Below are 17,258 nucleotides of genomic sequence, written 5' to 3' on the forward strand. Positions count from 1 at the left end.
AAGAGATTGTGGCATGGCCATCCTCCCTGGGGGTTGATTTCTTGCTTTCTATCCCTCTGTCTCTCTCCGTCTCTCTGGAGAGCACATGCACTCTCTAGCAAAAATCTATTAAAAAAAAAAAAAACGATTTTGGCCGTTGCTATCAGTGAGCTCTGTTTGATTGCTGACTCTGCCACACCCTAGTTCTGTAATTCTTTTTCTCTTGAGTCTCAGTTTGTGAAGAAGGGTTGATAATAGAATCTGCTGTGTAGAACTGCTGTGGGAATTAAGTAATAAATGTACAGCACATCATAGTTTGTAGGGTAGAGTAAGTGTTCAACATATTTTAACTATCTTTTTTTCTTTTCTTTTTTTTTTTTTAAGACTTAGCCTAGACATAATCATTACCAACATTAGACATTCCACTTAAGTGGTCTTTTCCCCCCTGGGTATTGCTCCTATTGTGTTGAAGCCCGTGGAGTACGGCATGAAGGCAGGCAGTGTGCTGTGACAGTCCTGGATCCATGGTGCCTGGAACCGGTGCTATTTGTGTTTGCACACCCGAGAGAACACAGTCCTAGAAACACAGCTGCAGCAAGACAGAGGCACAGACCTTGCCACACAGACAGGATGATTCTGCAGCCACAGCCAGAATCCAGGTGAGGAGACAGTATCACAGAGGCAGGAGCTCCATATGTGGCCAGGTGGGAAGGGGGCAGAGCTGTCAAAGAATCTGGACAATAGGCTTAGGACCTGGGACAGGACAGTAAGCCCAAGATTCTTGAAGTAGCATGGAAACAGGGTAATTTCCCATAACAACAACAAAGAAGACACTTAAAAAAAAAAAGAGCTAGAAAATCAGCAAAGATTTTTCTACTGCATTACCATTTTCTTCTTATAATTTGACACACCCTGGTATTTATTTTATTTTAGTTTTTAGTTTTGGAGAGGTTTTTGCTATAGGGCGCGTGTGCTCACCAGACATACAGAGAGAGACAGAGAGACAGAAAGTGAGAAATCACTCCCCAGGGGGGATGGCCACACCGCAATCCCTTCTCCTCCGTTCTCCTCTCTGGATCTTGGGCACGCACGCACACGTGCCCAGTGTGAGTTTAAGCCACCAGGTCCGGGACTCGAACCGTGGTCGACTACATGGGAGTCCAGTGACATAGCCATTACGTTAACTGCTGGTCCCAAGTATTTTTTTTTTATTTTTTTGAAAGTTCTACATTGGTGATCCACAGAGAAAGGGCCATCTTGTTTATGTGTCCCATATTATAATTTTGTGGTTCCAGATCTTGACTCTAAAGAAAGAAAACAAATTCAGGACCACTCAGGTGGCATGGTGGTGAAGGCGACTGGATCGCACATGGCCAACTATGTGGTTTGAGTCCTAGACCTGGTGTCTTGAAAAATATGCAGGGCGCATGCACATGCATGCCCAACAAATCTCAAGAAGAGAATGGAGGAGAAAAGGTTGCAGTATGGCCATCCTCCCGGGGAGGGGAAAGAATGCTTTTACATTCTCTCTCTCTCCAGTGAGCACTCATGCCCTATAGCAAAATAATAAACGAACAAATAAATACAAATAGAACAAGTTCTGAATTGGCCCACAGACCTTCGCAGGTGCCCAGGCTTTAGCACTAACCATACAGAACAGGACAGCATGTTGAGAAAAGAAGTGTGACATTTAGAGACAAACCTTCCCCGGCTTCTAGGTCACAAAATTCATGTGTGTCCTTTATGGGCAGGCCTGGTTGGGGTATCTTTTGCATGTGACCAACAGAAAACAAACAGAAAGTAAGACAGACAGAAAGGCAGGACGTTCTGAGAGCTGCTTTGTGGTTATTGTTACTAAGGAAACCAATTCTTTAGTATTCATGTGTTCAGCAGACGGCTGGGCTGAATCTCTGAGGCCGAGGCAGCATCACAGAATAGCACCAAGGAGAGGAAGGGATGAAAACAGTCTAACAGATAAATACGGAAGCTGTTTAAAAATATGTTGGTAATTTAGTCATTGGCCATGGTTTCTAGTGGCTTTAACAACGAGATCACTGCCAGCATCAGATAATTCAAGGAGTGACTAGGAGATTGTCTTCCCACTGCATTTATATAATCATATTCACATACTGTCCGCATACTGGGAAGAAAAGCCTCTCCGGAGGGGACAAAGATCCTTGAAATCTGGTTCTATTTTGAGAAAATCATTATTGTGTGAAAGGGGCCCTGAAATTTATCTTTATTCTCCCCACTCCAAAAAGCCTACACTCAGATGGAAGGAGGCACATGTGTTGTTAATGACCTCAAAGGCAATATTTTCTCTAGCAGAGAATGGGTGTTTTTACCATATTTGCTGAGCATCAATCCCGGATATGAAAGAAGTGCGTCCCATGGAAGTCAGATTCCCACAAGGACACTCACAATCCCACTGACCAGCCTGTGGTTGTATTAATCACTAGTTGGCAAAGGCCTTCATTATATGAAAGAACAACCTTAGGGCCTTTGGAGCCCTGTGTCACTGAGCTCACATTCTCCGAAAACAGAAGAGCTGGCAAGAGCCCGGGAAAGAGAATCCACTTCTCACCCCTCTTACTTCCAGTTATCAGAATTAATGCTCAAAGAGTTTTGCATTTGAGGTTATAGCCAACTGTGCTTCTCCGAGTGTCCAGACGAGAGCTAGTTACAGCCCTTCCTCCTCTAGAGAAATGACCTAAATGGAAATATTTATCAAGGAAAAATGGAACGCCCTAGCCCCTTTGTATCTGACCTGCATGGCCAAGGAAAAATCAATGGGGATTTTAGGGACAGCACCGGTTTGAAGACACATGTATCTACTGAACTAGATAGATCACCATGAATACCCCAGAGCATAGTCACGTCACTGACGTTCATTTTACATTCAGTCAGCATTAATGAGCGCCAGTTGCATGCAAAGCTGTCTGCTGGAGTGAGCGATGTCAGAGTATGATGGGCATGATGTAACCTCAGAACTCCAGAACTTACAATCTAGTGGAAGGTAAATAGAATGAAAAATATAAATCTAAACCAATCACATTCTCCTTAATATTCTTTAAAATTTGTAATGTGACCTAAATTTTCTTGGCCCCTGACCAGCTCTTCGGCTTCAGAACCGTGAAGCTTATTCTGTTCCCAACACGGGTTTCTCCCATTCGGTCTGCTCCTTCGTTTCCTTCCAACCTTCAGATCTCAGTTAAAAAGTCACTCTCTGAAGGAAGCTTTTCCTAATTCCCCAGGTCAGGCTCTCCTGCTGTATCTTCTCATTGCACCCTCCTTTTCCCTTTGTTGCAGTAATTGCAGTTTGATTACATATTTATGGCACTATTTGATACTGTCTGTGCTCACTATTTAACTCTAAGTTTCGTGGAAACAGGCTTAGCCAGCTTTTCCTTGTCACTGAGTCCTCAGAGCCCAGGATAGGTCTTGCTACAGGGATAATTCTTGGCAAAATTTCCTTTTCTTTTTCTTTCTTGTCAGAGGGCACATACACTCGCTAGCGAGAAACAGAGGGAGAGAAGAAAGCATCTCCCCCATGGGGAGTGGTCACGCTGCAATCCGCTCTTTTCCATCTGTCCCCACTTTGGGGATTTGGAGTGCACATGCAAACATGCCCAGCCTGTTTCTTAAGCCACTGATCTGGGTCTTGAACCTTGTGGTTAGCTTTGTAAGGTCCAACTGCTTTAACCACTAGGTCATGAAATGAGTGCTCCCCCCCCACTCACACACATGCACACACACACACTGCTCCTTTTAATTACCAGAGGGCACATGCACTGGCCAGGGAGACAGAGAAAGATGGAGAAAACACCCCCCAGTGGGGCAAGGTCATGCTGCAATCTCTCCTCAATTTCTTCATCCTGTTGGAATTTGGAGCATGCATTTGCAAGGCACCTGGTGCGTTTCAAGCCATCAAGGCTGGGATTTGAACTATGATCAGCCATGTGAGATCTGGCTCTCTTAACCACTAGGCTATAAGACTGGCCCTTGGCAAATATTTCTAAAATGAATAAGTGTGCACAATGACATGTTAGAAGGTAAGAGAAACAAGACCCTGGAGCAAAGAGCCATGTAACAGTGCAGCTGTGAGGTGGTTGTTTCCCTCACAAATATTTGCTATGAACACAGTGTCTTGCACATAGAATGCTTGTAGAATGAACGAACAAATTAGTGAATGACGAAGTGGGCAAAGTCATCTCTCCTTTTGTTTATTTGTTGACATGATTATACCTTACATAAACAACGGTGCTAAAAAACCTATTTCTGTGTGTGTGCCTGTGAAAGATAGACTGTCAAAAACTCAAGAAGTGACTAAGAGACACTTCTCATCTCAGGTAGAAGTATATTCTGTCCCATATCCCTCTGTATTATAATACTAGACAGCTCAATTTTCTGCAGAACTCCAGCTGTGTTGCTGTGAATGATAACCTGATAAGCTGCTGAACTACAGCTGGAGCTACAGTTCATTCATTCATTCATTGATTCATTCAACACACATTTATTGAATATCCACCATAAACGGGTTACTGAACAATGTTCTATGCGCTGGAAAGAGATAGTCAAAAGGCCTCTCACACTTTACTTGGGAAACACATCTTTTAAAAGGTGATTTGGGGGAGCCAGATGATGGTTAGGGAGCTGGACTACCACATGGCCAACCACTTTTTGAGTCTCAGATCTGGCAGCTTGCAAATCACACCAGGCACATGTGCATGTAGGCCCAAAGTCCTGAGAGGAGAGTGGAGGAGAAAGGATCGTGGCATGGGATGATTTCTCACTTTCCCTCTCACTGTCTCTCCCTCTTTCTCTCACTGATGGAGTGCACATGCCCTATGGCAAAATCCTTTTTTTTAAAAAAGGATGATGTTTGGATCAGCAGGTGGGGTGGAAGTTGAGGTGGCTGGATTCCACTTGGAAGACAGCATGGTTCAAGTCCCTGACCTGGTGGCTTAAAAATACACCAGGTAGGTGTGGATGCATGCCCAAATTCCCTAGAATAGAGACCCTCCTGAAGGGTCTCTATTGAAGCATGGCCATCACCACTAGCACTTTCTCACTTCTGTCTCTCTGTCTCTTTCTCCAGCGAGCACAAACAAAAAATTCAAAGATTTCAAGCTAATGTGCAAGTTGAGAAAGAGAAGATACCTTGAGCTCTTGGTATTTGCCCACTTGCGGCACTCACCAGATTAATTATCAAACTTTTTATGGCTTTGAGCTCCAGGAGGGCAAGCCTGCTGTCATCATGTCTACCATTGCTCCTCCAGTAACCGGCACTATCCCTGGCACACGGTAGGTGCTCAGCAAGTATTTACCTATTGAACAACTGTGGCTAATAGTAACGATATGAGCCTAGCTCAGTGTTCTGCGTTTTAACATGCATTGCCTTATTGAGGCCTCACACCACTACTACAGTGTAGCTGCTGTTATTATTTCCATGTTACACACCAGGAAACTGAGGCAGAGAGAAGCCAAAGTCCTACACAAGGAGACACAGCAAGTGACGCATCAAAGCTGATATGCGACCTAGGTCTCTCCTATGTATACCCGCTCTGTGCCTCTGCTTTCCTGTCAGGTTGAACCACGTGCAATTGCTGATGTTTGTCTCTTTTGACCTATAGAAATGGCAAATGTGTAAGGAGATAAGTAATAGGAGTAGATGAAATATAGCAAGTGAAAGGTTATTCATGGGGAGCCAGGGAAATGGAGAAGGAGCACCAGTCAGGGCGGCTTCCTGGGCAGCCCTGCAAGGTGGCCAGGGGCTAATCAGACTTTCAGGCAGGAGGAGGGAAGCAGCGAGGGCACTCACTCACTCAATGCATGTTTGTTAGGGGTCCTCAGTGTGCGGCCCCTGCTCACGTGGAAAGCAAGCAGAGCTTGGAACCATGCAGAAGGGACAGTTAAAATTAAATGGGGGGGGGGCTATTTAGTATGGTCTGATGAAGTACTCTGAAGGTGCTTAGCAAAGACCCCCACTCAAGGGAGACCAAGACCAGGCCAGTGATTCCAGGTGGTAGAAGTGCAGGATTCCCAGCTAGGGAGCTGGAGAGGGCTTCTGAAAATTTTCTTGGCTTTATCATGGGGCAGGATTTGGAAGAAGAAGAATAGGAGGCAGGAGAAACCACTTGGGGGTGTTTGGGTGAAAATGTTGAGAACTTGAGTCTCACAGAGGCATTGGAAATACTAATCCTTGTGTCTGATCAACTTTAGAGATGAGTAAACCCTGAGGATCACCAATATTCAGATAACAATAAGACACAGGATTTTTTGTTTGTTTGTTTGGAGAGGTTTTTGTTATAGGGCGCATGCGCTCGCCAGAAAGACAGAGACAGAGAGACAGAAAGCAAGAAATCACTCCCCAGGGGTGATGGCCCCATTCCTTCTCCATTCTCCTCTTGGATACTAGGCACACGTGCACACACACCCGGCGTGAGCTTAAGCCACCTGGTCTGGTACTCAAACCACAGTTGACTACATGAGAATCCAGCGACATAGCCATTATGCCAACTGCTGGTCCTGAACAGCTGTTTTGATATAACTGGCTTAATCTCCAGAAAGCTGCTATTGTCTTTCTAAATAAAGGATTCTGAGTGCCAGGTACCTCTTTGTGTTAGGATCCCTCCTTAAAACCCCTTTTTGTGGGCCAGTATGAAATGTGGAGGTGAAGTCGGCCGGATCCCACATGACCAACTGCACAGTTCAAGTCCTGGATACAGCGGCTTGAAAAGCATTGGCACGTGTGCGCGTGTGCCCAAAATCTTGAGAGGAGCATGGAGAAGGGATTATGGTGTGATGATTTCTCACTTTCTTCTCTGTCTCTCTGTGTCTCTCTGTCTCTCTCTTTGGCAAGTGCACATTCCCTTTAGCAAACTAACAAACAAACTAACAAACAAAAGCAAACAAACAAAACTTTTCTTGGATATGTTTAGATTTAGTTGGAGTTCCTCAGCTGCTGCAGTTTTAATATTTAAGTTCATGAAGGAAGAGACTTCAATAAAAAAAAAACCAATAGAACATCATCTTCTCTTCTAGATCTCTGTTATTCAGTCCCACTCAGTCCCACATGTCTCTTTGAAGTGTCAAGAGTCTCTCCCTGGCTCCCAATTTTTTAAAAAATTTCTTCCTTCTTTTTTTTTTTTTTTTTAGAGAGATTTTTGCTATAGAGTGCATGCACTCACCGGGGAGATAGAGAGAGACAAAGAGACAGAAAGCATGAAATCACCTTCTGGGAGGATGGCCAGGCTGCAATCCCTTCTCCTCCATTCTCTTCTTGGAAGTTTGGACATGCATGCACACATGCCCAGCATGAGCTGCCGGATCCAGGACTCGGACTATGGTCAACTACGTGGGAGTCCAGCAATATAACCATTATGCCATTTGCTGGTCTATATTTTCAATATGAACCTTAAATTGACTGTCTCATGCTAGTCCCAATGTTTTTAATACTATTCTTAAATTGGCTGTCTCACATTTTTTTCTTCTCTCTCCTATGACAGAAGGCATTTTGCCCCTCCTTGGCGCTAGAACAAATGTAATGACCACATACCAGGGAATACATCACGGAGCTCCTCCAGAGTGACAGCATAGCTCTGTAACCTCTCCCGACATGTCCATTGCAGTGAAAACCATTAATAATTATAGAAGAGGGGCCAGCAAGTTGTGTGGTGGTTAAAGGCGCTAGACTGCCACATGGCCAACCACGGTTCAAGTCCTAGACTTGGTGGCTTGTTTTCTCGCTTTCCCTCTCTCTCTTTCTCTGTCTCTCTCTGATTAAACTAGAAAATATTAATAATAATAAAGTTAAATAAAATAATTCTTAAAAAATAATTATAGAAGACATATATATTTGGATTCTCAAAGTCAACTGCAAAAGTATTTCTATATAGAAAGGATGAACTTCTAGATATATTGAAAAGTGTGTTAATGTTATAATGTATTTAGTGAAGATTAATCAGTCTTGACCAAAGGTTGTAATAGAACAGACAAATAAAATATTAAAAACAATTAAGACAGGGAAGGTTCCATGGCCTGGTGGTTAAGGTAGCTAGGATCCCACATGGCTGACTGCTCGGTTCCAGTTCTGGACCTGGGTACTTGAGAAACACGTTGAGCACATGTGCACGTGTGCCCAAAACCCGAAAGGAGGGAGAGATGGAAAAGGGACAGCATGACTGTTACCTATGGGGGGCGCTTTCTCCACTCTGTCTCTGAGTGCACATGTCCTCTGGCAAAAGAAAAAAATGAAGACAATTCAGTGAAAGGCCCTACACTGTCCTAACCATAGATTGAAATATGTTCTTTAAGATTTTCTGGTCAAAAACTGGGCTTGGCCATTGGCCTTTCTCTTGCTATAATTAAGGCATTCTGTTAACCTGGCTTTCTGTATGTCATAAACAATCCTTTCAGGTAGAAATGACTGGTGGTTGTAACAACCTCATCTATTATCTTGGGAATTAAACCAAAGGAAGTCATAGAGTTGCTAATTGGTGACTTTCATTCAAGTATTAGCTTTGTCTTGCTGTTGTAATTCCCAGGATCTTCGCCAACAAAACTCCCCCAAACAATGAAGCATCTTTACTTCCTGAAGGTGAATCCAAAAACCGCCCTTGTGGGAAACAGTTACCTCTAATGTTCCATTTACCGCATAAGGCAGCAGCGCTGGGAATCCTCTGAGAGGAACAATGGAGATTTATGTTGCCATCCAACTCTGCTAGATTTAAATGTTTATGTCACTCTTAGCTGTAGGGTTTTGGCAGCAATCTTGTTGATACCCAGGAAGGAAAGATGTGATTAAAATGAAAAGACTAAGAGCTAGAAGTTGATCTGATTCAATATGATATTTTGTCATCAGAGCTTTCTGCCCCACCCCCCACTTCCTCCTGCTGGTCTCTCTTTTCACTCATCCTGTCTAAACCAAACAAATGATCTCTGAAGTTTACCTTAGCTGACTCTATCAAAACTTCATAGACTGGAAACAACACAGTCAACACTGGGGGAGAGAAAGTGAGCAAGGTGGCATTGAAGGAGTCCCCTGGAAAGTAAATAGACTCGCATCATTCCAAACAACAACAAGGACAAAATTAACAAGAAAACTTAGAATGAAAATTCTCCCTCACAGCTCCCTACAAAGCTTTACATATTTAAAATCATTTCCCTTCTGGTTCCAAACACAGTAACTTTGGATTACTCAAAGATCTTTCACATTTTCTGTACAACTTATTATAACATAAATTATTCACGGAATCAAAAATGTATACAAAGCCTTTACTTTTTCCTCTCGAGTAACTCATTGTCCCTAAGGATGTGAACAATGGGGTTTGTGTTTGCGCAAGTTGTGAAAATTAAGTCTTAAGCTTTAGGAATGAATCACATGTGACTCAGTTACTTTTAAAAATAAATAAATAAAGCCTGGAGAAAAGAGGTAGCAGAGAAAGGAGAGAGAATGGTCCAAAGGGGAAAGGATCAAGCAATGAATTTTCATGAACTGCCAGACAGTCTAAATATAGAAAAGGAGACTGCAGGCATCTCTGAGAGCTGAATCTCTCTCTCTCTTACACACCCCACACCCATATACATACCTTCATTTGTCAGCCTGCAAATAAAATTCTCTGCACCCCTGGAATTTTTTTACACTTGGAGAATTGATTGCACATTATCCTAACTATGGCCACAAAAGATTTTGCATTCCACAGAATCAAAATCTTGACAAGAGACTGTGTTGCTTTTGATGAGGTGTGGTTGAAAACTTCGCTGCCTATCATGAAAGGTGTTATTTTAGTTCTCTGTGAAAACATTGAAAGTGAGATGATTGCTTAATTTAATTCTTTGGCACAGCGGGATTTTTTTTTTTTTTAATTAGTACTAAAAAGCTACTTACCTAGGCTAAGTCAAATCCAAGCATTAGCAAGTCATAGGTGGAGAGAATGCTGCCTGTTGGTTACATGACCAGGATTACTTTTCCTTTGGGACAGTGGCTGCCTGGATTTGGAAGCAGGCTGCTAATGGGGGACAAAGAGTAAAATTCTGCATAACACAGCATTTCCTGGGAGGCAAGTGTAACTCCAGGCAGTCATCACCTCAGGATTCAAAAGCAGTAGGGTAGGAAAAGGTTTCCTAAGGGATGGGGGGTAGGGAGATAGAGGTGAGGAGCAACACCATTAGGAGCCGATCATAAGAAAATTACAGTCTAGAGATTTTCTACTCAGCCTACAAAACTCATCCCAGTGAGCAAGCCAACATGTACTAGGATGGGTCCTCTATGTTGTTCGACTCCATAGGTGTGGGTTTAACACATGTCTGCAAATTCTTGGAAACACCTTCCATCAAGAGGTGGAGCCTAATTCTCCTCCCTTGAAATATTGGGCTGGCCTTATCCTCTGGCTGCTGACTTAATGAAGCTAACAGAAGTGATTCAGTATGGCTTTCAAGGCTAGTTCATAAAAGACCACAGAGCCTCTGCCTGACTCCCTCTCTTTTCTTTTCCCATGAAAATCTTTTTAATAATTTTTTATTTACATTCTCTCTTTTCAGGTATACTCATTGGAGTATGAATACCACGTGTTAAAGAAACGAAGGAGAGAGAGAGAAACTGTGTAGACAAACGGATGCCTGAAGAGACTCAGCAGTTCCTGCCCAACTGTTCAAGTCTTCTCAGCCCGGGTACCAGTTATGTGAGTGAAAAGGCCTCTGAGTTGACCCCAAAGCCAGCAACAGATCTGACTGCAAAAGATCTTAGGGAAGATCTGCCCAGACAAATTGATCCAGGCTGTTGGATACACAGAAATCATGAAAGATTTAAAAATTTAAAAAACAAAAAAAATTCTTTTTAAGCCACCAATTTTCAGGGCTAATTTTTTTTTCACAGCAATTATATGTTCACTGGAAATGAGGTATTGCTCTAATGAAACATATGTCAGTGGTGTAGGGCCTAAATAGAGGGTGATTGGAAGAGTTTTGAAGAGGCTGTCAGTGAGGGATGAAAGCAAAGTAAGTAAAATGTATTAGAAGTTGAGGAAAGGAGCCCCCGGTTATAAAGTGGTGGAAAGTCTAGCAATATTGTTACCTGTGGTAGCATGGAAAATAGAAATACAATGAAAAAGAAAAAAAAGAAGTACCTAACAAATAAATGGTCTAGTGAAGAGATTTCTAGGTAGAGTTTTGAAGGCTCTGCTTGGTCCTTCCAGTTGCTCATGTGTAGAAGAGGAGAAGGATGAATTAAATAATTATTAAATATAAGAGCACTGAGACTCTCAGAGTTCAAAAAAATACAACAATTTCTCAATCTCATCCTCTCCAAGTGGCAAATGAGGCTAAAATTATAATATGTTATTTCTATTTAAAGATAAATGGAACAGTGTGACACTAGAACCCTCTGTTAAGACCTCAGACAGATTTCTGATAGTGCCTCATAGCCAAAAGTCCCTCTAAAGATATTAAGGGCCTCTCAGATGTCTCTATTGAACAAAAATACTTCTAGGCATCTTACAGGAACAGTTCCACAATAGTCTTAGAGGTAAAGAAAAGCCTAAGGTAGAGATTAACTTGGTGAGATTTTATTTAATGGAGTGAATCCCAGTAAGATTTATAAGAAACACACGAAGTATTATTAAATTATTTTATTTAACTTTATTTATTTACTTATCTATTTTAATTTGACCAGAGTGATAGAGTGAGAGAGGGAAAGGAAAGGGAAAATGAGAAAGCCACCAGGTTCAGGACTTGAACTACAGTGAGCCATGTTGGAGTCCTACGCCCCTAACCACCACCCCACCTGCCAGCCCGTCCATTGTCTATTTAATTTTTCCAGAAACACACAAAGTTTAAAAGATGTTGTATTAATGAAATCATTTCTAATTTATACTGAAAAGAACATGTTCACAATTATTTGGCATCTCTCACTTTTGTTTTGTTTTATTTGGTTTTGCAAGAGAGTATATGCACCTTCTGGAAAGAGTTTTATAGAGGGAGAGAAGAAAACAACCTCCTTGAGGAATGGTCATGCTGAAATAACTTCTCCTCTGTTTCTCCCTTCTTTGGGAATTTTGGGCATATGTGTATAGGCCCCTGGCATGTTTCTCAAACCACCAGGTCTAACATTCAAACTGTGTTGTCAGTCATGTGAAATTCACCTGCCCCAACCACCAGATCATGGAGCTGGCCTAATTCTTTGACATTCTTCCCATCAAAAGGTAGAGTCTAATTCTCTTTCTCTTAAATATAGGCTGAGCTTTATTACTCTCTTCTAACAAATAGGATGCTAAGTTATAAAAGGCAATACAGCTTCTAACTGGCTGTCTTGTTCTCTTGGTGCATGTGCTCTGAGCCTGAGATATATATGCCCAGCTAACATGACGCCATCATATGTAAGAGACCTCACGGGGACACCAATGTTAAGTTATAAGTGCTCTGCCCCAGGGACTCAACTCCCAGTTCTCTGAGCCTTCCCAACTCTGGGAACAGTTACGTGAGTGAAAATACCTTAAAGATGGCCGCGGCTTCCTTTAGCCTCCTGGTAATTCTCTAGTACACCTGGCAGAAAATACACCCACAAACTGAAAGATAATGCACTTCTTCTGACCGGAGTGGAACTCTCCCCTAGAGCCTCATTAAGACAAGCATATCAGAACGCACATTGTAGCTCTGGCATTCCAATCAGGGTTATGTAGGTTCAGCAGCACTCCCACTGCTTGATGGAAAGTGAGGAAGCATTGGGAATTTCATTTTCTGGTTTTCTTTGTGAAGACAAGGGAAAGACATTTGCCAATAGTTTCTGTACCTCAAGCATTTGGGGAAGCACCTGAACTGTGCTGAGCACACACTGTGGAAACAAAATGAACAAGACTAGATGTCCACCCTTCAGGAGCTCTGAGTCCTGAAGGGCTCAGAAAAGTACAGCCCCCGAGGAGAAGGTAAAGCTCTGAGGAAGGAGTGACAGAATTCCCTGGAAGGATTTGTTCTTGGCAAAGCTGTGAGATACTTGGAATTAAACCACTTCGCTTTGACAGAGAAAATTCTGAGACCATTATGTCTCTACTACAGAATTCTGGAATTAGGGTCCAATTAACACGAGAGTGGTACATGGTGTTTAGTCCTCTGTGTGTTTGGCCTTGGTCTCCTGTCAGAAAGCTGCCACGTCCTCCGGAAAACTGTCATGTGTCCTTCCCAAGGCACACTTTCATTCCTTCCCCACCCCCCTGCCATGGAACACAGCCAAATATCAAACCTTCTGTACTACTTTTGTAACTTGCATATTTCTTTACTGCATTAAAATAATCTCAACATAGTTGTCTCCCCCAATTAGACTGTGAGAGAAGGGCAGGGTCTTACCTCCTGGTTCATGGCTTGCAGTTGCAGTGCCCAGTTCAATGTCTGCGCTCCTGAAAGCATGTACCAGATATTTGGTGAATGAAATGATTGCTCCCAAAGCAGAGTCCAGATCATTCATTTCTTTGTTTGATAATCCAGGGACAAACTCAAACTTTCTCTTTATGGTTCAGTTTTACTCCTTACCAGAACCTCTTGTGTACCTGTTGCTCCATCCTAACTAGAGCTCCCATCACCCCAAACACTCTGCATTTTTCACATTTATGTCTTTATTTGTTCTTTTATCCTGGTGTGATTTTCTGCCCTACTTCAGTAAGTATGTGGTAAAATGCCAATTCATTTCCAAAGCTCAGTTGGGAAGCCACTTCCCCAGTGAAAGTCTTCCCAGTTACTTTCAACTAGAAGTGTATGGGGTTTTTTTCTTGTCTTTCTTCCCCTTCCTGTTGCATTGTGCCTTGTGACCTCATTCATTTAAGCAACACTTATTGAAAACCTACACTGGACTTGGGACCAGCAGTTAGCATAATGGCTATGTTGCTAGACTCCCATGTAGTCGACCGTGGTTCGAGTCCAGGACCCGGAGGCTTAAATTCACACCGGGCGCGTGCGCGTGCATTCCCAAGATCCCTAGAGGAGAATGGAGGAGAACGGATTGCGGCGTGGCCATCCCCCCTGGGGAATGATTTCTCACTTTCTGTCTCTCTGTCTCTCTCTGTCTGTCTGGCGAGTGCATGCACCCTATAGCAAAAACCTCTCCAAATAAAAAGAAAGAAAGAAAAGAAAACCTACATTGGACCAAGCACTGATCTAAGAACTTAAGGTAGAAAAATGAAAAAGATCCAGCTTTTACTCTCAAAACCTCAGTCTAATGAGTAGATACATAAAAAGGTAGTTGTAAAATAAAAAGGTGCAAGATTGGAAGTGCTCAGAATAGTTTCATAGTACTTACCACTTCTTGAAATTATGTTCTCTACTTTAAAACAATTTTGAAAATTATTTTTCTTCCCCCTTATATCGGAAGGGTTCTTCACATTTTCAGCACCCAGAATATTCCTGATACATGGTAGATATTCAGTAATTATTTGTTGAATACTTGGTATAGAATGACTTTAAAAATTTTCTTCTTCTACTTCTTTATGGTAAATGCACAATGGAAGTTTGTTTTTGCTCCTAAGAAGTTCCCAAAGACTGTCTTGATCATCTAGTGGCTCCATTCCAAGCAGTAACTTGTCTATACTGTGACCCCCATCTTCTTAAGGATGTGACTGTCACCTTGGCCATGTTCATCTGCATGAAGATGGTGAGAAAGACAGAGAGCGTGGAGACGGTGCACAGGATGCTAAGTGGGTCCATCCTGGGAGTGGTGTGATCGCTTCTGCTCATTTTCCGCTGGTCAGGACTCAGTCATTCACATCTGCTTGCAATGGGATGAAGGGCCTGGGAAATGTGGTCTAGCTGGTCTGGTTGAGGAGAAAAAGCCCAGCCAGCCAGCCAGGCTCTGCCGCACCATATGAAGGAAGAAGGAAGAACGTAAGGAATCAACTAACCAGGGAAGGGGCTTTTTCAGCAAAGGCTTCATGGAGGAACTGATGCAAAAGGTGGATTTAAAGGCTAAGTAGGACACAGCCGCTCAGGTGGAAGAAATATGGAGAAAACTACCCAGTAGTTCCTGAAACCAGAAGACATCGTGAGAGATGGGGAGAGAGGAGAAGATGGAAATGGAGAAGGAAGGGGAGCTTTGGGGCAGTGGGCTGGGGGCTTGATGCCATTCGTTACTCTGCCAGAGAAAAAGGACTAATGAAAAGTATGAAAAAGGAGCGCAGCAAAAGGATCAGCAATTTGCATAGAATTTCCAGCTAGAGAGGTGGAGGAGAGGTTTGAGGAGGTAGACTGACCAGTTAGGAGGCTACGCATCTGTCTCCACAGGGCTCCTCCAAGGAGGCAGGCCGTTCACAGTCATGGCAATCACTGGAATGATGTGAGGAGAATTTGAAAAGAACCTGGGCTGCCTTTCCAGCTACTGTGATTTAGTAGGAATGTTTAGAAACTTCTCAGGTGACTCCAGTAGTCAGCCAGGTGTAGGAACAACTGCCTCAGTGAGCGGAGATCAGTGCACTGGTTTCTCCCCCAGAGCCAGACAGTGTCTCGCATAGGACTATCATAGTCTGCACAGTAAACAGGTAGTGTACGCCATTGTTAGAAGACTTCTAAGGAAATTCACGCTTGCAAGTAAAACAGTATACTGATGTCACCCTATTTAATCTGTATTATCTTTTAATGATTAATTTTCCAAAAACTCTATAAATACATACTCTGCCTTGGACACCATTTTCAGGCTCAAGGCTATAGAGACTGAAAAAAGGGCCTGTATGTGTATATCACTATTTTCAAAATAGTGGGGACTCAGAAGAAGGAGACAGTTTTGAATGTAGTTCTAAAATGTTTTACAGTAGAGATAATTTTTTTTTTTTGGAGAGGTTTTTGCCATAGGGCGCGCGTACTCGCCAGACAGACAGACAGAGACAGAGAGACAGAAAGCGAGAAATCACCCCCCAGGGGGGATGGCCATGCCGCAATCCCTTCTCCTCCATTCCCCTCTCGGGATCTTGGGCATGCACGCACACGCGCCCGGCATGAGTTTTAAGCCACTGGGTCTGGGACGCGAACCGTGGTCGACTACATGGGAGTCCAGAGACACAGCCATTACGTCAACTGCTGGTCCTGGTAGAGATAATTTTTGAAAAGTCTTAAAAGAATGAACAGAAATGTGCTGCTAGAAAAATGCGAAGGGCATATTCTACCCAAAGAGAGCAGTGTGTGCAAAAGAATAGCAGTGGAAGAAGGTCTGGAATATCCAGGGATCAGGGGAAGTTCAACAAGGTGAGGAGGAGGGTACACACGGAAGACGAAGATGGGCAGAGAGGAGTCGCGAGGAAGTAATATGCTGGGAATCAGGTTCTATAAACAACAAAAAACCAAACTGATTTGTAGAGTTTGTTCATGATGGTGGTATAAATATCTCTACCTGATTTCAAGCTATCAATGGTGTAAGGATTGGTTCACAGGATTCCTAAATATTTAATAATCGGTTCTCGTGAATCAGTACTGGCTAGCTCCAGCATATGATTGACAGAAAGCTATATTGTTCAATGAGAAGAAATGTTCTGAAAACAAAAACAAAAACAAAAACGAAACAAAAGTTCCCTTCCTGGGGCTAGTAGGTGACGTAGTGGTTATGGTATTGGACTCATCTGAGGTCTGAGTGCCAGACCCAACGACTTGAAAGTCATGCCAGGTGTGCGTGTGTATGAGCCCAAAATCCCAAGAGGAGAATGGAGGAGAAAGGATTGCAGCATGGGGGGTGATTTCTTTCTCTCTGTCTCTCTCTGTTTTTGGCGAGTGCACATGCCCTATAGCAAAAATCTCTCTTTAAAAAAAAGTCCCCTGTCGGGAACCAGAGGTTAGCGTAATGGCTATGTCGCTGGACTCCCACGTAGTCGACCGCGGTTCGTGTCCCGGACCCGGTGGCTTAAAACTCACGCCGGGCGCGTGTGCGTGCGTGCCCAAGATCCCGAGAGGAGAATGGAGGAGAAGGGATTGCGGCGTGACCATCCCCCCTGGGGGGTGATTTCTCGCTTTCTGTCTCTATGTCTCTCTCTGTCTGTCTGGCGAGCGCACGCGCCCTACAGTGAAAATCTCTCCAAAAAAAAAAAAAAAAGTCCCCTGGCCTCACAATGGCTGTCTCACATTGTGATGAGGCCTGTTTCTATGATTTTGGATGAGAGTGGGTCAAAGAAACACATGAGACCTGGAAACTACTGGAGCTGCTTCTCAGGCTCCTACCACCCACTAGTAGTACCCTGAGAGCTGGGCAAAAGGAGCCCAGGCTTTGGTTCCCAGACTTAAAGGGCCCAGCTCTGACCCTCCACAGGAAAACCCCTCCC

Source organism: Tupaia chinensis, unplaced genomic scaffold (genome assembly GCF_000334495.1).
Source record: "Tupaia chinensis unplaced genomic scaffold, TupChi_1.0 Scaffold146650_1, whole genome shotgun sequence".
NCBI classification, from domain to species: domain Eukaryota; kingdom Metazoa; phylum Chordata; class Mammalia; order Scandentia; family Tupaiidae; genus Tupaia; species Tupaia belangeri.